Below are 23,093 nucleotides of genomic sequence, written 5' to 3'. Positions count from 1 at the left end.
AACTCTCTAAATATCTGGGTAGGTTTCTCGAATCATAAATGTTTTCAGCTGGCAGCATTTTTTTAAAAATAGGCTTACTCCCAATCACTGGTTAAATTCCTTGAGATCAAGCTGGTGAAACAACAACAACATTCTTATAAAATCAGCCCATGAGTCCTGAATGTACACCCATTTTGCAAAAATGTACATAGCTCAGCAGTGGGGGCGGAGCAGGAAGCCAGGAGGAGGAGGAGGAGGAGGAACCAGAGCCAATAGGAGGCGGAGCCAAATAATTCTAGTCCTGCCTCCAGGCTCCTCCCTGGCAAGTTCTTCAAGGACAAGGCTGAGACTAGGGAGATGTCTGCACCATCCCCTTAAAGTGCTTTAAACAGGCATGGCTTTCCCCAAAGAATTCTGGGAGCTGTAGTTTGCACAGGGTTCTGAGAGTAGTAGTTGTTGTTGTTTAGTCGTGTCCCAGGGGCGCCGACTTATAAAAAATATTGGGGGGGGCCCATACCGGGGTCCTGCCTCGGGAAGTTTTCTAAATTTTAGATGAAAATTAGTGAGTTTTAAAGTTTTTAAAAAGTATTTTAGAGTCATATGATCAACATTAGAACCCCGAAAACTCGACTCTCTATAACTCCACACTCCGGGAAACTCGACAAGCCTGAAACACTTTTTGGCTTTGAAAAAAGAAACAAAACATAAACACGCACGGTATTTTCGTAAAAAGCTAATTTAATTTACAGTAACAATTATGCTTATAGACTATTACAGAGCAGTGAATATATAGCTCTGAAAAGATTGAAATGATATTTAAATAAATCCTAAACTATCATTAAAAGAATAAAACATAAAATATTGCTGTCGCACAGTAATAGCACTTTGATTAATAAGTGAAATAGCTAATTTAAGCTTACTTTGAATAAGGCTGAGGGTTCATTAAATAAAAATAATATCTCAAAGTTAATGCTTTAATACAGTTAATAAAGTTAATACAGTATGCCTAATACTGTATGTAAATACTGTAATACTGTATGTAAATAACGGGCTTTAATTGGGTCTTACACCCTAAAAATATTTAAGTATTTGAAAATAACAATTACAGTACTATAGTAATATAGAAATACAGTACTAAACTAGTACTAATATTTCGAAACTGAAAATTTAACATTCTGTATGTATTTAATTCTCTATTTTATAAAGATTTTTAATATCTGACAGTGAGTTTGGAGTAGCCCAATGCAAAAATCCTGAGGATCCATGTGGATCCGTGCTTTGTAACCACGTTTTTGCACCATTGTGGCCCCAGGCCACAGTGGGTGCGTGATTTTTTTGGTGCAGGCTGTAGCCATGGACATGCTATGTTATCTGATGGTGAATTTGGGGTGACCCAGTGCAAAGATCCTGTGGATCCATGCTTTGTAACCACGTTTTTGCACCATTGCAGCTCCAGGCAACAGTGGGTGCGTGATTTTTTTGGTACAGACTGTAGCCATGGACATGTAATGTGATCTGATGGTGAATTTGGGGTGACCCAATGCAAAAATCCTGAGGATCCATGTGGATCCGTGCTTTGTCACCACGTTTTAAATGGGGAGGGAAGGAAAAACACAGAAGGGACAAGAAGCACAAGAGGGGTGTGCGGAGAAGCAGCTGGCTAAGAATGCAGGGAAGGAGTTTAACGGGGTGGGGGGGGGGGAGGAAAGGAAGGCAAAAGTCCCGGTCCCCCCAAGCCAGCCCTCTCTCTCTCTCTCCCACCTGCGAGTCCCTAGAGCACGGAGAGGAGGAGGTGGTGGGCTGGAGCCGGCACGCAGTGTGACTAGGAAAGAATTAGAAGGAAGGACTCGATCCTTTCCTTAACCCTCTGCTTGCCAGGAGGGCAGGGGATTCCCTGCTCTTTGTTGAGTTTGAGCAAACGCAGCAACAGAAGCAGGTGGGCAGTAAGACCCTGAGGCAGAATGCAGGAAAGCAGCAGCTTCCGCCTTCCCTCCGCCCGACCGCCAGATCTTATTTTTGCCTGATTTTTGCCTATTTTTGCCCCTGCGCTCCGGCGAGTCAGCTCCAGGGACCACACATTCGCTCAATAACACGCACAGACATTTCCCCTTACTTTTTAGGAGAAAAAATCTGCGTGTTATAGAGCGAAATTTAAGGTAATATTTTTTTTTTAAATTATTGGGGGGGCTGAGCCCCCCCAAACGAATTTTTGAGGGGGCTTGGGCCCCCTCAGGCCCCATGGAGTCGGCGCCTATGTCGTGTCCTCCTCTTCGTGACCCCCTGGACCAGAGCACGCCAGGCCCTCCTGTCTTCCACTGCCTCCCGCAGTTTGGTCAAACTCATGCTGGTTGCTTCGAGAACACTGTCCAACCATCTCGTCCTCTGTCGTCCCCTTCTCTTTGTGCCCTCCATCTTTCCCAACATCAGGGTCTTCTCATGAGGTGGCCAAAGTCTTGGAGCCTCAGCTTCAGGATCTGTCCTTCCAGGGAGCACTCAGGGCTGATTTCCTTCAGAATGGAGAGGTTTGATCTTCTTGCAGTCCATGGGACTCTCAAGAGTCTCCTCCAGCGCCAGAATTCAAAAGCATCCATTCTTCGGCGATCAGCCTTCTTTATGGTCCAGCTCTCACTTCCATACATCACTAATGGGAAAACTGTTAGGAGACCCCTATTCCCCATCACTTCCCAGAAATGCTTTTGAAGAGGGACTCAAGCATTCTGAAGCCACACTTGCACCATATATTCGATACCACTTTAAACAGGCACTGCTTCCCCAAATAGGTTCTGGGAGTTGTAGTTTGCTTAGGGCGCCGGCAGTTCTAGGTATTCCGCTCCTGGTGCTAAAATTCCAGGTGTGGAATTTCACAGGGTCTCCTGGAACAACTCTCAGCACCTTTAACAAACTTATGTTAGAGCCAGTGTGGTGTAGTGGTTAAGAGCGGTGGACTTATAATCTGGTGAACCGGGTTTGATTCCCTGCTCCTCCACATGCAGCTGCTGGGTGACCTTGGGCCAGTCACACTTCTCTGAAGTCTCTCAGCCTCATCCACCTCGCAGAGTGTTTGTTGTGGGGGAGGAAGGGAAAGAAGAATGTGAGCCGCTTTGAGACTCGTTAGGTAAAGGGACCCCTGACGGTTAGGTCCAGTCGCGGAAGACTCTGGGGTTGTGGTGCTCATCTCGCTTTATTGGCCGAGGGAGCCGGCGTACATGTGGCCAGCATGACTAAGCCGCTTCTGGCGAACCAGAACAGCTCACGGAAACGCCGTTTACCTTCCCGCTGGAGCGGTACCTATTTATCTACTTGCACTTTGACATGCTTTCGAACTGCTAGGTTGGCAGGAGCAGGGACCGAGCAACGGGAGCTCACCCCGTCGCGGGGATTCGGTCTGCCGACCTTCTGATCCGCAGGTCCTAGGCTCTGTGGTTTAACCCACAGCGCCACTCGCATCCCTTGAAACTCCTTGGGGTCGTGAAGCGGGATATCAAACCCAAACTCTTCTATGTCATAGAATCATAGAATCCTAGAGTTGGAAGAGACCACAAGGGCCATCGAGTCCAACCCCCTGCCAAGCAGGAAACACCATCAGAGCACTCCTGACATATGGTTGTCAAGCCTCTGCTTCAAGACCTCCAAAGAAGGAGACTCCACCACACTCCTTGGCAGCCAATTCCACTGTCAAACAGCTCTTACTGTCAGGAAGTTCTTCCTAATGTTTAGGTGGAATCTTCTTTCTTGTAGTTTGGAACCATTGCTCCGTGTCCGCTTCTCTGGAGCAGCAGAAAACAACCTTTCTCCCTCCTCTATGTGACATCCTTTTATATATTTGAACATGGCTATCATATCACCCCTTAACCTCCTCTTCTCCAAGCTAAACATGCCCAGCTCCCTTAGCCATTCCTCATAAGGCATCGTTTCCAGGCCTTTGACCATTTTGGTTGCCCTCCTCTGGACACGTTCCAGTTTGTCAGTGTCCTTCTTGAAGTGTGGTGCCCAGAACTGGACACAGTACTCCAGGTGAGGTCTGACCAGAGCAGAATACAGTGGCACTATTACTTCCCTTGATCTAGATGCTGTACTCCTATTGATGCAGCCCAGAATTGCATTGGCTTTTTTAGCTGCTGCGTCACACTGTTGGCTCATGTCAAGTTTGTGGTCAACCAAGACTCCTCATGAAACCTACATGTCCAGAAGCAGTCTACCTGGATCCTTCGGTTCTTAGGAGGTATTTGGCCCTGCGAGAACAGGACGCTGGACTAGATGGGCCTGATCCAGTCAACCCTCCTTGGCCCTCATGTTTTCTTGCTTGCTCGCTCTCCTTCCTGACAAGGACTCTGCGCTTTTCTGACAAGGCGAAAGGTCAGCTGCCTGATTCGGTTTTCGCAGCGCGGAGAAATGGAGAAAAAGTGATGTGGCAGTGGGGAGCTTGGGTTCCCACCCCACCCTTTCTAACCCCCTGCAAGCACCCCACACCTCGCCAGCCTGCTCGGCTGATTCTTCTCCTCCTCCTCCTCTCTTTCGAGCCCCCCACCCAACCCAAGACCCTATCCCTTGAGCCCCAGAACGGCTGCAAATGTCTCCGCAGGGACGTTGCTATTGTTGTAGGGTTTCTCCCCCCCGCCCCGGTCCCCGTGATGGGAGGAAAACTGGCGGGGTTGCCTAGCAACCCCCAGGCTCAGAGCTGGCAGCCGAATGTGGGTCAGCGCGGAGTGGCCGGGGAAAGCGCATCCCGCGGTTGCTAGGAAACCGCCGGGCGCTCCTGCATCCTTCCTGCCGCCAGAGGGGGGAGCGGGGCGAGGGAGGCCCCGGTAGGTCCAGGTTGTGGGGCAAAGGGAGCCAGGTAGGGACCACCTTGGGCACCAGGGTGGGGTGGGGGGTGTCAGTTTATCATATTGCGCAACTGCAAAGCGGGTACCAAAGTTGCTGATTCGAAGTTGCCATCCTCGTGCAAAAGTGAGTCGGGATAATTCTACGCATCATTTTCTGCCTCTCTCAAACACTTGTGTCGGGGATAAAATAAAAACAACCCGTATTTGCATTTTGCGTGTTTAATTTTATTTCATTCGTCGTGTCTTCTTTCCTTCTTGTGCGTTATTAGAGCGTATGTCCCTTCTTAAATAAATATTTTTAAAATAAATAAATTCAGAAGTTGGATGAAGGATGATTTAGCGGAGATTCCTTCCAACTCTACGATTCTATGAAAGGCAGGAGGGGCGCCAAGGAGGAAAGTTCTTTAAGGAAAGGCTGCGTTGTTTTCTTTATCTGTATTTTAATGGATTTGGGAGGTTTTTTTAATATTGCTTTAATTCTACTGCAGTTTAATTAGCATTTAACGTTTATCTTTTACATGGCGGTGGAGGTGTAGTGATTTAGAATGTCATACTAGGGACTCCGCTCCACAGCTGCAAACAAAACGTTTTTATTTGTCTTTTTATTTGTTTTTATTTGTCTTTTTAGGGCAATATACAATGTGACAGTAGATGGCGATGGTGAGTCTTGTGGGAAATTCAATATACCTTTAAAAACGCTTTTTAAAAAAAGCATTTTCAGAACGTTTTTTATATGTATGTTTGTAGATTCCACTGAGGACCTGGGAGAGACCTGGGTTGAAATTCCCCCACTGAACCATGAAGATCACCGGGTGTGACTTTGGGACCAGTCGCTGCCTCTCAACCTAACATACTTCGCAGGGTTGTTGTGGGAAATAAATGAGGACTATGAGCTTGGAAGTAGGGACGCGGGTGGCGCTGTGGGCTAAACCACAGAGCCTAGGGTTTGCTGATCAGAAGGTCGGCCGTTTGAATCCCCACAATGGGGTGAGCTCCCATTGCACGGTCCCTGCTCCTGCCAATCTAGCAGTTCAAAAGCACATCAAAGTGCAAGTAGATAAATAGATACCGCTCCAGCGGGAAGGTAAACGGCATGTCTGTGTGCTGCTCTGGTTGGCCAGAAGCGGCTTAGTCATGCTGGCCACATGACCTGGAATCTGTACGCCGGCTCCCTTGGCCAGTAAAGCAAGATGAGCGCCGCAACCCCAGAGTCGGCCACCACTGGACCTAACACTCAGGGGTCCCTTTACCTTTACCTTTATCCAACTTTCAGATTGGGAAAGGTTATGGAAATCTGGTTTGAAATTCTCAGCACGTTGTACACTGAAAGGAAACTATATGAAAATGATGTGCCGGTGGTATTTGATTCCTAGTAAGGTAGGGGTGCGGGTAGCGCTGTGAGTTAAACCACAGAGCCTAGGGCTTGCAGATCAGAAGGTCAGCAGTTCGAATCCCCGTGACAGGGTGAGCCTCCGTTGCTCGGTCCCTGCTCCTGCCAACCTAGCAGTTCGAAAGCACGTCAAAGTGCAAGTAGATAAATAGGTAACGCTCCGGCGGGAAGGTAAGCAGCGTTTCCATGCACTGTTCTGCTTCCCCAGAAGCGGTTTAGTCCTGCTGGCCACATGACCCAGAAGCTGTACACCGGCTCCCTCGGCCAGTAAAGCGAGATGAGCGCCGCATCCCCAGAGTCGTCCGCGACTGGACCTAACGATCAGGGGTCCTTTACCTTAGGAGCTTGAAGAGTCCAGACTTAAAATTCCCTCATCCAGCAGACCTGGAAGGGCAGACCTGGAGCTGGGGCTACTGAGCATGCACAGAGTGTCTTCCCACAGTAGCCCACCACAGCAAAGACAGCCAGGGTTAGAGAGATACACTGATTCCTGGAAGACCTCACACCTCTGCGCCGCCCCCCACAAAAAAATCACCTTTCATTTTGGAAATTAATAGCATTCAGGAACATTTTTCTTCCATGGTCTTCCAGGACATCCTCTCACCATAGCTCCCCCTACTTGAGAGTAGGAATTGGGGGGGGGGGAGCATGAGGGGACGAAATGTACCAGACAAGGGGCTGCGTTGTGAGTCTGAATTCGACAGCTGTGTCTCCTTCTCCCTCTGAGCACCTTAACAGATATTTTCATCAGCGTCTCCATGGCAACCGGCAGCACTCACATCTTCCATGACATTGCAGTTTCTTGAGATCATGCTTCCTTGGAGAGGGATTGCGGGGATGGGGGGGGGGAACGAAGTGTCTGGGGGATGGGGACTCCAATCACAGAATCAGGGAATTGTAGAGTCGGTAGGGGGACTCCTGGGGGTCATCTAGTCCAACCCCCTGCAATGAAGGGATCGCCACTCAAGAATCCATGACAGGCGGCCGTCCAACTTGCATTGGCACAGCAGTTTCCTATTGCCTTCAGGCCTTGGGGAGCCATGCCACCCGGAGCTGACAGAAGTACTGTTTTGGGGGGACAGGGGGCGGGCAGGTTTGGAGGACTCCCTGGTCCTGAATGGGGTAACTGTGCCCCTGAAGGACCAGGTGTGCAGCCTGGGAGTCATTTTGGACTCACAGCTGTCCATGGAGGGGCAGGTCAGTTCTGTGTCCAGGGCAGCTGTCTACCAGCTCCATCTGGTACGCAGGATGAGACCCTCCCTGCCCACAGACTGTCTTGACAGAGTGGTGCATGCTCTGGTTATCTCCCGCTTGGACTACTGCAATGCGCTCTACGTGGGGCTACCTTTGAAGGTGACCCGGAAACTACAACTAATCCAGAATGCGGCAGCTAGACTGGTAACTGGGAGAGGCCGCCGGGACCATATAACACCGGTCTTGAAAGACCTACATTGGCTCCCAGTATGTTTCCAAGCACAATTCAAAGTGTTGGTGCTGACCTTGAAAGCCCTAAACAGCCTCTGCCCAGTAGACCTGAAGGAGTGTCTCCACCCCCATCTTTCTGCCCGGACACTGAGGTCCAGCTCCAAGGGCCTTCTGGTGGTTCCCTCGCTGCGAGAAGTGAGGTTACAGGGAACCAGGCAGAGGGCCTTCTAGGTGGTGGCACCCACCCTGTGGAACACCCTCCCATCAGATGTCAAGGAAATAAACAACTATCTGACTTTTAGAAGACATCTGAAGGCAGCCCTGTTTAGGGAAGCTTTTAATCTTTGATGTTTTATTGTGTTTTTAATATTCTGTTGGGAGCCGCCCAGAGTGGCTGGGGAGGCCCAGCCAGATGGGTGGGGTATATATAAGTAATTGTCGTTGTTGTTGTTGGAACTGGAGTCCCAAAAAAAGTTCTCAGATATCCCCTTCCAGGCACAGCTTGTCTCTCTCTCCACACACACACACACATATAGAGTGGTACCTCAGGATGCAAACAGGATCTGTTCCGGAGCCCCGTTCACATCCTGAATGGAACATAAGACGCGACGGCATGTGCACAGGTTGTGTTTTGCCACTTCTGCACATGTGTCTGCGCATGCGCAAGCGGCGAAACCCAGAAATAACACGCTCCGTTACTTCCAGGTTGCCAAGGAGCGCAACCCAAAAGCGCTCAACCTGAAGCACAGTCAACCCGAGGTATGACTGTATATAGACGGCATAATTGGAAGTAATCACTTGTGGGCAGTGACTTTCCAGGGGGTTGGTCTAGATAACCGTTGGAGGTCCCTTCCAACTCTACACTTCTATGATTCCACTGGCCTGACCCAGCCGTAATTGCAGCTCGAGGGTGTGGGGGGAACGCTTATTCTCTGCCCTGCCTACGCCCTGCTGCTTCCACAGGCTTTCCGAGTGTCCGAGGAGAACCATAGCGCCGTCAGAATCAGGGCGCCCATGAGCTCGCTAAGCGGCCTTTCCTTTGCTGAAAAATGCTTCCCCTGATGGGGAGAGACAGACGAGGCCCGGAGCAGCCGGGGAAACTATTGCACGCCTCTTGCCGGCAGCTTGGAGGCGGCTGGCTCGCTGACAGCCCAAATCTCGACACTTCACACAGGCTCAAGTGCTCCTGTTATTGCACCCTGACGTCTCCCACCTCCCGTTTGCCAAGCCCAGGTGTTGATTTATTCCAGCATGAATCCATCCTTGAAAGCAGTATATCCTGGCTCGCGTCGGAGTTCAGCTAAACGGAAATCCATACACTTATTTCGCCAAGCCGAAAACTGACCCCACCGGGTGCTTGAGAGCTGGAGAAACAACAGTTTAGTTAGTCTATTTGACCCAGAAGGTGAGAAGCAAATTCTGAGGTCAAGTGTGCACAGACGGCGGCTTTTGAAACCTCACCGATGTAGAGCACAGGCTTCAGTCAACGGATTAACAAGGCCTCCCTGGTCTTTGGGCTCAGATTACAGAATGTTTATGAGCATCCCAACTTCTCAGAAAGAAGGTTGCTTTTTTAATAAGAAGGAAAAAACTGTCAGCACACACAAGTTGGAGGGGCAGAAGGACAGGAACGCAGTCGGTAGAGGAGGGAGCAGGCCGTGTGTTGTGTGAGCAGCTCACACCTCGATGCGTCGGTCAAGGTGGTAAGAAAAGTGTTGGGATTGAGGGGTCAGTCTGGATGACCCCCCTGGGGTCCCTTCCCAACCTGCAACACTGTTGGTGGTGAGGTTAGAATCTACAAGAAGAAACCTGGCGAAGCAGTTGTGATAAGAATTTTAAAGTCTTAGATATATAATAAATGCTCATAAATGTACCGACCAAGCGCGTACATAGATCAGCACAGGAAGACCGACCTGAAACCAATTTTGATTCCCAAACTGACCAAATGTTTTCTCTGCAAGGTCAAAGGAAAATGGAAAAGCCTCCCCATTGTCTTTTCCTTCACAAATCCTGTCTGAAGGGTATGTCTATATATGAATAGGGTGAGCCTGTGACCTGGCCCAGGAACTAAGTATTTATCATTACAAAAGACTGGCCAGGCTCCCCAGGGTATCCAATCAAGTGAGCATTAACAGGTAACCTGCCAGACAGGAGGTAAACAAAGCACTCAGATTTCTGCTGTAGACCGCCCTTTCTGTGATGTATGTATGATGTATGGAGGGGTGGTCTTGAGCTCCAGGGCAGGGGAAATGTCTATATAAGGGCAGGCACACCTGGGTTCTGGGTCCTCCTCCGTCCTCCTGCGTGTGAGGGGAGCAGCCTGTTGTAACAGATCAATAAAGATCAGGCTTCTCAATATTCTCTGGTTGGCCTCTGTGTGACGCAGCAGCTAAAAAAGCCAATGCAATTCTGGGCTGCACCAATAGGAGTATAGCATCTAGATCAAGGGAAGTAATAGTGCCACTGTATTCTGCTCTGGTCAGACCTCACCTGGAGTACTGTGTCCAGTTCTGGGCACCACAGTTCAAGAAGGACACTGACAAACTGGAACGGGTCCAGAGGAGGGCAACCCAAATGGTCAAAGGCCTGGAAACGATGCCTTATGAGGAACGGCTAAGGGAGCTGGGCATGTTTAGCCTGGAGAAGAGGAGGTTAAGGGGTCATATGATAGCCATGTTCAAATATATAAAAGGATGTCACAAGAGGAGGGAGAAAGGTTGTTTTCTGCTGCTCCAGAGAAGCGGACACGGAGCAATGGTTCCAAACTACAAGAAAGAAGATTCCACCTAAACATTAGGAAGAACTTCCTGACAGTAAGAGCTGTTTGACAGTGGAATTTGCTGCCCAGGAGTGTGGTGGAGTCTCCTTCTTTGGAGGTCTTTAAGCAGAGGCTTGACAACCATATGTCAGGAGTGCTCTGATGGTGTTTCCTGCTTGGCAGGGGGTTGGACTCGATGGCCCTTGTGGTCTCTTCCAACTCTATGATTCTATGATTCTTTTCTCCTACCAATAGGGAACCTACGTAAGGACTCTTTATGGGCTCTTGGATACCCCATAAGCGAAAAAGGGCAGATTATGTTTACAACACGGTCAGACTGGTTGCTTTATGAAGAGACTGTTGGATCAGGCCAATGGCTCACCCAGTCCAGCATCAGTGTCAGGCAGATACCCAACAGGAAAACCGAAATCAGGATCTGAGCACAACAGAAATAATCTTCCCACCTCTGGTTTCAAGGCCACCAACCTGGATGGATTTAAAAGAGGATTGGACAAGTTCATGCAGGTGGCTATCTAGGGCTACCCCACACACAACCCTTATCCGATGAAAACAGGGGCATCCTATTTAATAATAATAATGTTGTTGTTTAGTGGTGTCCGACTCTTCGTGACCCCCTGGACCAGAGCACACCAGGCACTCCTGTCTTCCACTGCCTCCCGCAGTTTGGTCAAACTCATGCTGGTGGCTTCAAGAACACTGTCCCACCATCTCGTCCTCTGTCGTCCCCTTCTCCTTGTGCCCTCCATCTTTCCCAACATCAGGGTCTTTTCCAGGGAGTCTTCTCTTCTCCTGAGGTGGCCAAAGTCTTGGAGCCTCAGCTTCAGGATCTGTCCTTCCAGTGAGCACTCAGGGCTGATTTCCTTCAGAATGGAGAGGTTTGATCTTCTTGCAGTCCATGGGACTCTCAAGAGTCTCCTCCAGCACCAGAATTCAAAAGCATCCATTCTTCGGCCATCAGCCTTCTCTATGGTCCAGCTCTCACTTCCATACATCACTACTGGGAAAACCAGAGCTTTAACTACACGGACCTTTGTTGTCAAGGTGATGTCTCTGCTTTTTAAGATGCTGTCTAGGTTTGTCATTGCAAGCGTGATTGCAAAGGTGATGTATCTGCTAATAATATAATAATTATATTATTATATAATAGCAGTATTAGTAGTATTAGTAGTACAACACCCTGTCCATCTGACTAGGTGGCCCCAGCCACTCTGGGCAGCTTCCAACATATATATAAAATCGTAGTAAAAGCTTCCCTGTGTCTTCTAAAGGTTGTACAGTGACTTATCTCCTTGGCTCGGGGCTCGCATAACAACTCCATGCCCTCCAACATTTCTCCCGTGAAAATAGGGATCTCGCCGCCCCCACATTGCCCACCTCTTTCCCCTTCCACAAGAAAGCATCTCTCTCTCGCTCACCGCGTCCTTCAGGATATACGCCAAACTTCCAACACAGAGAAAACAGTTGTAAATAATCCTGCAGGTCTGGAAAAATAAACTGCGCCAGTAAATCTGCCCGTCCGGGAGTCTATCGATGCTCACCTCTTTTTTTCCCCTGTCACAGACAGTAAATCATATTGACAGCTGAATAATAAGCAGCCGAGCGGCTGTTAATGCAGACTCATAATTATTTGCTGCAAAACACACACACACACACACACACACAAACCCCCAATTACGCTTGATTGCTAGGGGCTTTTTTAAAAAAAGAAGGTGGGCGGTGATCAATCATTTTTCCTTTTCAAAGGAACAAAGGAGGGGTCAGGTGCCCGCCTCTGCACCAAGGTAGGTTCGCGACCCATTGTTTATTGGGGGGGGGGATGCTGAGTATATAGGGCCTGTACCACAGGGAGAAGAAGGAAATGGAGAAGGGCGATGACAGCCCTCTGTGAAAGGGGGTTGGAATGGATGACCTTTGGAGGTCCCTTTCCAACTCTACGATTCTTGGAATACACTCACGAGCAACATTTCTACCCACTTCAAATTCTGCCCGAGTCGATTAGAGCTCATCCAGACATTTGGAAGCTGGGTTTAAAAGGGATTGTTCTGTGGCCCTGTCCTCAGCGACAAAGCTCCCAGCATGCTCGGTTTGGGTTCCCACCCATCGGCATGGCTCACTCACTTGAGCCCGTAGCTGTCAACTTACAGATTTGAAAATAAGGGACCAGCAGCCTCGAGAATAAGGGATCAGCAGCCAAAATAAGGGATTTTCTGGCCGGAGATATGTTCAACTTCTGAGCCCCTCCGAGCTAAAGGCAGAAAGCCCAGCCAGCAGCCAAACGAAGCCTCAAGCGGTGGTTCCCACAGCGCAGCAACCCGGCAAAGGGGATGCGGCAAGGAAAACCACCGTCCCCTCTCCGCTGGGAAGCGCTGAGCAAAGACGAGTCCCCAGGCAACGCGGCCGATTTGATCGGCACAAGACATGCAAGCTCCACCCCCCAGTCATTCTTAGACTCCTTATTGGGTGAGCAACGCAGCCAAGCAACACAGCTGGAGCCTCCCTCCTCCCTGGCTGGCAGGGAGGGAGGGAGGGAGGGAGGGAGAGGAGCTGCTTCCTTCGAAACCCGGGAAATTTAAGGGACATCATCAATAAGGAACAGCAGCGGGACACGGAGCTGGGATAAGGGATTGTCCCGCCAAATAAGGGACGCTTGACAGCTATGCTCGAGCCACCTAGATCCGCTTGCACCTGGCTGCTGGATTAGGGCAGTGGTCCCTCCTGTTCTCACAACGGCCAACCAGGTGCCCCAATGGTAGGGTAGCCATAAGTCTCGGATTTCCTGGACATGTTCTCTTTTGGGGGCGCAGCGTTCCCCTCTGGGTGGATTTTTGCAATTTACATGAAATGTCCGGGGGTTGTTATTTTTTATTGGGGGGGGGGTTGTGCTTTGGAATACGGCAACCCTACAAATGGGAAACCAGCAAGCAGGACCCAAGCACAAGAGCCACTCTCCCCTCCTGTGGTTATCTATTGTTTGTAAGCAGCTTTGGTATTATTATTATTATTATTATTATTATTATTATTATTATTATTATTGGTCCCCCTCCCATCAGGCGGGATGCAGTGGAAGGCAGGAGTGCCTGGCATGCTCTGGTCCATGGGGTCGTGAAGAGTCGGTCACAACCAAACAACAACAACAATATCTATATATCTATATCTATATCTATCTATCTATTTAATCTGTCTATAGATATATCTATATAATTCAAATACAGTGGTACCTCTGGTTGCGAACGCGATGTGTTCCGGAGGCCCGTTTGCAAAATGAAAAGAGCGGAACCTGAAGAGCTGTATCTGTGCAGGTGCATGGTGCGATTTGGTGCTTGTGCGCATGCGCAAAGTGCGATTTAGTGCTTCTGCGCATGTGCAAGCGGCGAAACCCGGAAGTAACCCTTTCCAGTACTTCTGGGTTGCCGCGGGACGTAACCTGAAAGAACGTAACATGAAGCGGACATCACATGAGGTATGACTTTTGACCCATGGAACAAATCTGTTGCCAACTTCCCAATCACAAACAAACACGTTTAGCACCGGCCTCTCCAAAGCAAGCTGTCTCAGAAGGCAGCAGCCTCACCTTTACTGGAAAAATTTAAAGAGAGCTTGCATGACCTCTTGTCAGAGATTCCAGCATTGCAGGTGTTATGTACTGAAGTTCTCACCGTGGGCCAGCAGGGGGAGACTGTAGATAGTTTTCACTCAGGTCCACATATGCAAATAAGGGATTGAAAGTGACGTTCAGTGATTGGATAGTTACAGAAAGCAGTTACTGTTGCGTTGTAGTGGAGCTCTATATAAGCAGGCTGGCTGAATCCTTCAGTTCAGTTCTGTTCTGGCCTGTGAATAAACAAGAGCTGTCCGAAGAATCGCTGTGTCGTCTGATATGTTCACCCACAACTTAACAGCAGGGGGCTGGACTAGATGACCCTCGGGTCCTTTCCAACCCTACAATTCTAGGATTCTAGCATTAGCAAAGCTGGCCGCATTTCAACGCAACCCCTGCCCCCTCTCTCCCACCGAAAAGTAAAATCCCTTTTCCTACTCCAAATGCATAATTCCTCCTGCTCTCTCGGCAGCTTGATGAATAGGGGTCTTTATGACCTGACCTTCCCTCTATTTCTGCGGAAAGGACTCTTTCCTCAGATGCTCATCTGGGATGGCAGGGCCATTTGCAGAGAACCTGTCCCTTGGGGGGGGGAGGGGGCAAAGCGAGAAGATGCATCCATGATGTGGAGAGGGAGCTGGGCTGCGCAACCGCAGGGAGACAGGAGTCGTAGCAAACTGCAAAGCGGAGGCGTTTGATGATTCCTCGTCCAGCAGGAGAAATGGACCTGGAATCGAAGTGGCGAATAAATTGTCCGCCGGGTCCTCTCCATCTCAAAGGCTCCAACCAAATACGCACAAATTGTCTGGGGTTGTGCTCTCAGCTTGAGAGGAAACAGAGGCTCAGACATTGGAAAATGTGGCGGTGCCAATTTATAGCTCACCTTTTTCTGCAAATAGCTTAAAGGGGCAGACAGGGTCCACCGCCTCCCCATTTTTACCCCCCAAAACAGCCCTGTGAGGCAGATTGGGCTGAGAGGCAGCAACGGGCCTTCAAGGCCACCCAGAGGTTGGCGTCACCCAGAATCGCATCTCCGGTTTGCAAACGTGCCCCAGTGAACCCAGCAAAGGTTAGCGATCCAAATATTTTGATTTAGACCTCCAGCATAAGAAATAGTCCACCTTCGCATGGTTTGTGCATGTTTTATGCAATGCGAAGGCTTTGGGGTGTGAACTCAGGGATGCTTCTGACCATGTGCAAAGGGCTTCTCCTGTACACTGAGAAACTGCACCCAGAGCCAGAATCTGGAAAGAAGTCTTTCATTCAGAGCCCTTGAAAAAGAAAAGTGCTCAGAGGGAGGAAGAGTTAACAGAAGATCTAAGTTCCTCTAAGCAGCGGCGTAGCATGGGTTGTCAGCACCCGGGGCAAGGCAAGTAATTTGCGCCCCTAACCCCTAACCTGCCGCCGCTGCCAGCTTCTTCTTGCTGCTGCCTGGGCTGGGGTATTTTTGGTAAGGTAGCCACGGCGGCGGGTCCGTGTCAGGTGATCTGAGGCGAGTTGCCACTGGCACTGCCGCCCAAACGACGCAGCTTGCCCGGAGGAGGAGGAGGGCAGAGAGGCGAGGAAAATGCAACATGGCCCAGCAGCTGCAGCAGCGGCGGCGGCGGCGGGGCTGTGAGGAGGGGCTGCCTGGCGCGCCCTCCGCGGCCCTGACGCGCGGGGACTGTGGCGAGCGCTGAGAGCCGCTGCCTGTCGGACGCCTTCAGCCCGGACGCGCGCACAGCTCGTCGGTTCCGCGAGACATGGGGCTCTGCTACAGCCTGCGCCCGAGGCTCTTCGGCGACTCCGGAGGCAGCGAGCGCGCCCCCCCAGATGTTGCGCCCGGTGCGGCCGGCCCCCCTGCACCCCCACGCTACGCCACTGCCTCTAAGGTCTCAGGTTCAGCAAAGCCGCTGGACTCCCAATTTCAGCCTGAGCTGGCAAGCCCAGCATAGTTTATTGTCTTCCTTGGTCCTTCGGATTTATATTCCAGCTGCCAAATACAATGGTTTTTCAGCTGTAATTCCTGCATTGCATGGGATTGGACTAGATGACCCTCGGGGTCCCTTCTGACTCTACACTTCTGTGATTCTATACAAATGCATTTGGGTAGAGGGAATTCTCTGCCTCCGGGGTCTTTTTCTCCCCTGAAAGTAGGTCAAAAGCTTGCAGGGCAGCCAGGACATTGCCGGCCAGATGCAGATCGCCACCACAAGCCACTCAGTGACCTGAATTTAAATGACAGGTGTCGGGGAAAGTGAGGGCTCAGTCTGAAGATGGCAAGATCCGAGGGTAGCGGAGGAGATAAGAGAAACTAGACCAGACCAGGCACTTTGGAGAGACTATCGAGGCAGGGTTTGTCCTCTTTCTTTCGTTGCAGGAATTTATGTATAGGTTGGGGGGGGGGTTGCCCCTCCAGCAGATATCATCCACATGCAGCCCACTACCAAAATCAGCACAATCACTTTTGGGACTTGTCCCCACAAAACACTTCATCACAGTTTCCTCCTCTGTCTATTCAAAGGGCCTCTGCTGCACCATACCAAATGTAAGAATTCACTGATAAATGCATCTGTGTACTGGCTCACTGGGAAAACTTCAGAAATTCATCTAGACATGTGAGCTCAGTTACTCAGCAGCCCCTCTGCCCGAGTGATAATCCCTGGCATCCTGATACCTGAGTGCCGGACAGGTAGCCATTCCAGAAAGAACAAACCCAGGTGAAGACAAAAGGGTGTGATGAACTTGGCTGGGAAACAGGGAAATGTAAAGATCTCTTTTGTTACACTTGATGGGTGTTTGGTGGAGGGCCAGGAGAACCATGGGGCAGGGTCCGGGATGCTCAGATTACTGCCACCAGACCTCCCCTTTCATGATGTAACCGTGATGTATGAGTGATGTAGTTGGGGGGGGGGGTAACATGGGGATTAGTAAAGGTAAAGGGACCACTGACCATTAGGTCCAGTCGTGACCTAATGCTTTAATGGCCAAGGGAGCCAGCATACAGCTTCTGGGTCATGTGGCCAGCATGACCAAGCCACTTCTGGAGAACCAGAGCAGCGCACGGAAACACCGTTTACCTTCCCTCCAGAGTGGTACCTATTTATCTACTTGCACTTTGACGTGCTTTCAAACTGCTAGGTTGGCAGGAGCAGGGACCGAGCAATGGGAGCTCACCCCGTCGCGGGGATTCAAACCACCTACCTTCTGATCAGCAAGTCCTAGGCTCTGTGGTTTAACCCACAGCTCCACCCGCGTCCCTAAAACATGGGGATTAGCAGCTAATAAAAGTTTGAGTTTTCTTTTGTTCGGGGCTTCCATCTTGTTCCACCTTGTGGCAGGTGGGAGTCCTGTTGTGACAGTCTTCAATCAAGACCAAGCCTACTTGTATTCCTGGCTGGTGTCCTTGTTATTTGTCCAAGGGAGCCCTCAGATTTCTCCATTAACACTTTCTAGAAACTGGAGTTTGGTTTGAAGAAGGAATCTGTCCATTTGTAGCCAGCCAGCCTTCCCCAGAAATTTTGGAGCTGAAAGGTCATTTAGCCCAACCCACCTGCAATGCAGCACCCCCTTCTTCCAGTGGCCAACCAGCTTGCCAACCCAGCAAGCAGGATTCGACCACAAGAGCCCTTTCTATGGTTTCCAGCAACTGGGATTCAGAAGCACTGCTTTCCCCGACTGTGGAATCCAGCCTCCGTGAATTTGCAGCAAGGCAAGCAACAGTGTGGCTGAGCCCTTACTCACGAGTTTGCCCTGTGGAGTTGAATGGAAGTTGCTGCCAGGTGTCTTAAGGTTAGGATTCCAATCCTGGGGCAGGATCCGACCAATGCAAGCATTTCTTCTTGCACATCAGGGATTTTTCCCTATCCAGAGGAACCCCAGAACACATTTGGGGTTGGGGTTTGAAAGGTGAGGAAAGGGGGGCGACCCCCATTGCACAAGCAGAAATATTTGCGCTGATGGGATGCATTTTTACAGCGCTACGGTGGATGCAATCCTGATTCTTTTCAGCGTCACCCAGAGAGGGTAGCAACACTGTGACGATGCCATTGCGGTAAAGGCAAGCAAAGGTGTCCAGAGGAGGGCAACCAAAATGGTCAAAGGCCTGGAAACGATGCCTTATGAGGAACGGCTAAGGGAGCTGGGCATGTTTAGCCTGGAGAAGAGGAGGTTAAGGGGTGATATGATAGCCATGTTCAAATATATAAAAGGATGTCACATAGAGGAGGGAGAAAGGTTGTTTTCTGCTGCTCCAGAGAAGCGGACACGGAGCAATGGATCCAAACTACAAGAAAGAAGATTCCACCTAAACATTAGGAAGAACTTCCTGACAGTAAGAGCTGTTCGACAGTGGAATTGGCTGCCAAGGAGTGTGGTGGAGTCTCCTTCTTTGGAGGTCTTTAAGCAGAGGCTTGACAACCATATGTCAGGAGTGCTCTGATGGTGTTTCCTGCTTGGCAGGGGGTTGGACTCGGTGGCCCTTGTGGTCTCTTCCAACTCTATGATTCTATGAAAGGTCTTCTGGCCCCTTTCCAGCTACGTGCGACAGAAGCGAGGCCATTTTTCTCAGTCGCACTTCATCAAAAGAGGCAGGTTTTAGTCACCAAACATCTCTGCCACAATAAATCTGCGGCTGTTTAAGGCTCCAGGGGCTCTCAGTTGCTTCAGTCTCCAGTCGTATTGATTTGGGTTCTGCTGCGTATATCTCTGCAGGAGCAGGGATGAAGATGCAGGATTAAATGCTTAATATCATAAGGAGAATAACTCTGCAGGATCAGGCCCATTCAGCCCAGCATCCTCTTCTCACTGTGGCCAATCAGATACCCGTAATGGGAAGTTCAACATAAAGAAAACGAGGATCCTGGCCACTGGTCCCATCACCTCCTGGCAAATAGAAGGGGGAAAAATGGAGGCAGTGAGAGATTTTACTTTCTTGGGCTCCAGGATCACTGCAGATGGTGACAGCAGCCACGAAATTAAGAGACGCCTGCTTCTTGGGAGAAAAGCAATGACAAACCTAGGCAGCATCTTAAAAAGCAGAGACATCACCTTGCCAACAAAGGTCCATGTAGTTAAAGCTCTGGTTTTCCCAGTAGTGATGTATGGAAGTGAGAGCTGGACCATAAAGAAGGCTGATCGCCGAAGAACGGATGCATTTGAATTCTGGTGCTGGAGGAGACTCTTGAGAGTCCCATGGACTGCAAGAAGATCAAACCTCTCCATTCTGAAGGAAATCAGCCCTGAGTGCTCACTGGAAGGACAGATCCTGAAGCTGAGGCTCCAATACTTTGGCCACCTCAGGAGAAGAGAAGCCTCCCTGGAAAAGACCCTGATGTCGGGAAAGATGGAGGGCACAAGGAGAAGGGGACGACAGAGGGCGAGATGGCTGGACACTGTTCTCGAAGCTACCAGCATGAAATTGACCAAACTGCGGGAGGCAGTGGAAGACAGGAGTGCCTGGCGTGCTCTGGTCCAGGGGGTCACAAAGAGTCGGACACGACTAAACGACTAAACAACAACAACAAATGGGATCAAAGCACAAGGACCCAACTGTGGTTTCTAGAAGAAACACTGCTAACCAGTAGCCATCAGTAGCCCTCTCCTCCTCCTCCATGAATTCGTCCAATCCTCTTTTAAAGCCATCCTTCTTGGTGGTCATCACTGCTTCCTGTGGCAGGGAGTTCCAAAGTCTGCCTATGCACTGCGTGAAGAACTCTTTTCTTTGATCTGCCCTGAATCTGCTAACTCTGGGCTTCCTCAGATGTCTAGCATCATGAGAGAAACTTTTTTCCAAACCCATTTTCTCTGCAACTTGCATCATTTTGTAAAGTTCCATCATGCCACCTGCTACTTGAATTTTGATTCATTTTATTCCTTTACTGTCTTCTGCTCAGTGCAACCACAGAACCAGGGAGCCAGGCAGAGGGCCTTCTCAGTGGTGGCGCCCGCCCTGTGGAACACCCTCGAATCAAATGTCAAGGAAATAAACAACTACCTGACTTTTATAAGACATCTGAAGGCAGCCATGTTTAGGGAAGTTTTTAATGTCTGATGGATGATTGTATTTTAATATTCTGCTGGAAGCCACCCAGTGTGGACCAGCCAGATGGGCAGGGTATAAATAAAAAAATATTATCATCATCATCATACTGAATCATAGAGTTGGAAGGACCCCATGGGTCATCTAGCCCAACCCCCTGAAATGCAAGAATATTTTTGCCCGATGATAGATTGGGCAAGAGATGTTGGACACAACATAATGTTTGAAGATTGGGAAAGGTTGTGGAAGAAAGGGGTTAAGTTTACGGCATGTACAGTGTTAAAGGAAAATGTTATGAAAATGATGTATAGATGGTACTTAACCCCTGGAAAACTAGCAAAGGTCTACCACAAAAGTGATAATTTATGTTGGAAATGTAAAGAAAAAGAAGATACCTCTTACCATATGTGGAGGACGTGTCCCAAGGTGAAAGACTTCTGGGGAAAGATTTATAATGAATTGAAAACAATGTTGAAATATACATTTATTAAGAAACCAGAAGCCTTTCTACTTGGAATAACAGGTTTGGAATTGCCCAAGAAAGATGTTAGATTGTTTTTGTATGCCACAACTGCAGCTAGAATTTTGCTGGCCAAAAACTGGAAATTACAAGAAGTACCAACAGTGGAGGAATGGCAGATGAAGATGATGGACTTTTTGGAGCTAGCCGACCTGACCGGAAGAGTCTGCAACCAGAGGGAGGAGGAGTATCAAGAGGAATGGAAGAAATTTAAAGATTATTTAGTTAAATAAGTTAAGAAAACTTAAATAGAATTACTCGTGAGTAACAGATTGGCCTAGGATTTAAATATGTGAAATTGTATAATACTATGGATAGAAGTCAAAATGAAAAGAAAGAAAGATGTTAATTGAACAAGTAAATCTTATATGAAAATAGTGTTGGAAAACTGCTACAATGAGATATATGGAAACTCAGAAAGGGGGATTTCAAGAAATCACCTAACAATGATAACAAAAGTAGGATTATAACAGTTAGGATAATTTTTGTTTGTTTGTTTTTTGATATTGTAAAAAAATAAATTGTTTATTGTTATGTTTGTTATAAATTTGGAAAATTAATGGATTATTTTTTTGAAAAAAAGAATATTTTTGCCCAGCGTGGGACTCGAACCCACAACCTTGTGATTAAGAGTCTCATGTTCTACTGACTGAGCTCATAAGGTCCTGTGCACATTTTTTATAATCCAACCCACGAAACCCGCATTCCGAACCATCGTGTGTTTCTCCCAGCCTGGGCACTGAAACCGAGCTGAAACCTGGCAAGACAGAAGGGATTTTTTTACTATTTGTCAGAGCTCTCCATTACATTTATTATTTGTTTAAAGCTTGCTTTATAGAGGCTGGCTCTGATGCAACCGCTCCGTTGCCGCGTTGCCTTTGGGGACTGGCTAGGAAACCAAATAAATGATGGGCCACATTAACTCCTGACACCGGGGAGGGGGCAGAGGGGGAAATGGGGGCAGCGGAAAACCCAGAGACTTTTCCTTGCCTTTTCCACCACGCTGGAACCATCACGCCTGTCAGCCCAGCTAATTCATCCAGACTGCTTGCGTTTCAAAGCCAGCCAAGTCGAAGGAGGGCTGCCACCTCTGGGGACCCCCCTCTCCCGCTCCCCACAGACCCCCTGGGGCTCTCCACCTGTCACGGCAAAGCTTTCTGTGGGGCTCTGGCCCCCATAGCTGCTCCGTTGCCTTAGAATCACAAAGTCAGAAGCGGAATGAGCGCAGGGGGAGGATGCAAGTTCAGTGCCCAAAGCAGGAATTATCTTTCAAAGCATCACAGGGTAGTTAGAGCCTAAGAGGGCCTGTGGACAACTTGGCGTGCGGTCCGTGCCAGGAAAACTCAGCCCCGGGTTCAAAATTCTGTGCAGAAGGAAAGAAAGCGAAGTCTCGGCGGCGGGGAGAGGAAGAGAAGCTGGATCCTGTATTTACAGCAACCTCATTTATTTATTGCAAACATGCACTGGATTATGGAGAAAGCTAGAGAGTTCCAGAAAGACATCTACTTCTGCTTCATTGACTATGCAAAAGCCTTTGACTGTGTCGACCACAGCAAACTATGGCAAGTTCTTAAAGAAATGGGAGTGCCTGATCACCTCATCTGTCTCCTGAGAAATCTCTATGTGGGACAAGAAGCTACAGTTAGAACTGGATATGGAACAACTGATTGGTTCAAAATTGGGAAAGGTGTACGGCAAGGCTGTATATTGTCTCCCTGCTTATTTAACTTATATGCAGAATTCATTATGCGAAAGGCTGGGCTGGATGAATCCCAAGCCGGAATTAAGATCGCCGGAAGAAATATCAACAACCTCAGATATGCAGATGACACAACCTTGATGGCAGAAAGTGAGGAGGAAATAAAGAACCTTTTAATGAGTGTGAAAGAGAAGAGCGCAAAATATGGTCTGAAGCTCAACATCAAAAAAACGAAGATCAGGGCCACTGGGCCCATCACCTCCTGGCAAATAGAAGGGGAAGAAATGGAGGCAGTGAGAGATTTTACTTTCTTGGGCTCCATGATCACTGCAGATGGTGATAGCAGTCACGAAATCAAAAGACGCCTGCTTCTTGGGAGAAAAGCAATGACAAACCTAGACAGCATCTTAAAAAGCAGAGACATCACCTTGCCAACAAAGGTCCATATAGTTCAAGCTCTGGTTTTCCCAGTAGTGATGTATGGAAGTGAGAGCTGGACCATCAAGAAGGCTGATCGCCAAAGAATGGATGCTTTTGAATTCTGGTGCTGGAGGAGACTCTTGAGAGTCCCATGGACTGCAAGAAGATCCAACCTCTCCATTCTGAAGGAAATCAGCCCTGAGTGCTCACTGGAAGGACAGATCCTGAAGCTGAGGCTCCAAGACTTTGGCCACCTCATGAGAAGAGAAGACTCCCTGGAAAAGACCCTGATGTTGGGAAAGATGGAGGGCACAAGGAGAAGGGGACGACAGAGGACGAGATGGTGGGACAGTGTTCTCGAAGCTACCAGCACGAGTTTGACCAAACTGCGGGAGGCAGTGGAAGACAGGAGTGCCTGGCGTGCTCTGGTCCAGGGGG

The 23,093-nt window shown here is 49.0% G+C and overlaps 1 long non-coding RNA gene across 1 annotated transcript in view; it reads left to right on the top strand.

Annotated features, from left to right (window-relative positions):
- The first annotated feature begins 5,729 nt into the window (after positions 1 to 5,729).
- Positions 5,730 to 23,093, top strand: part of LOC309346275 — a 303,343-nt gene continuing 285,979 nt past the window's right edge. Inside the window, exon 1 of the long non-coding RNA XR_014158555.1 lies at positions 5,730 to 5,900. This is a non-coding gene — a long non-coding RNA (uncharacterized lncRNA). The remainder of the gene's footprint in view (positions 5,901 to 23,093) is intronic.

The sequence above is a fragment of the Podarcis erhardii genome (assembly GCF_964252035.2).
Source record: "Podarcis erhardii genome assembly, chromosome: 7".
Lineage (NCBI taxonomy): Eukaryota > Metazoa > Chordata > Lepidosauria > Squamata > Lacertidae > Podarcis > Podarcis erhardii.
This window is presented reverse-complemented; position numbering and strand designations above follow the sequence as displayed.